The sequence below is a fragment of the Odontomachus brunneus genome, unplaced genomic scaffold, assembly GCF_010583005.1.
Source record: "Odontomachus brunneus isolate Ranch 3 - 2012 unplaced genomic scaffold, Obru_v1 Obru_scaffold_024, whole genome shotgun sequence".
Classification (NCBI taxonomy): Eukaryota; Metazoa; Arthropoda; class Insecta; order Hymenoptera; family Formicidae; genus Odontomachus; species Odontomachus brunneus.
In genome coordinates this window covers 2,532,293-2,532,511 of record NW_022639474.1, presented here as the reverse complement: position 1 = coordinate 2,532,511, position 219 = coordinate 2,532,293, and the positions used below count along the sequence as shown (strand labels likewise).

The 219-nt window shown below is 41.1% G+C and overlaps 1 protein-coding gene across 16 annotated transcripts in view; it reads right to left on the bottom strand.

Moving 5' to 3' along the window:
• Positions 1 to 219, bottom strand: part of LOC116842298 (collagen alpha chain CG42342) — a 294,572-nt gene that overhangs the window by 86,988 nt on the left and 207,365 nt on the right. The window lies entirely within an intron of this gene.

Genomic DNA, 219 nt, shown 5'->3' with positions numbered 1-219 from the left:
AAAAAAAAAAAAAAAAGAAAAAAAAAGAACGAGTAGAATCGCACATCATCAACGGCTACATGATACGTATTAATAGCACTTAATGGCTGTTATGTACGAGAGACAGTGTGGTGAGAGTCATGATGCTCGAGAACGAGACAGACAGAAAGAAAGGAGAGAAAGGCAGACGGAAGAGAGAGAGAGAGAGAGAGAGAGAGAGAGAGAGAGAGAGAGAGAGAG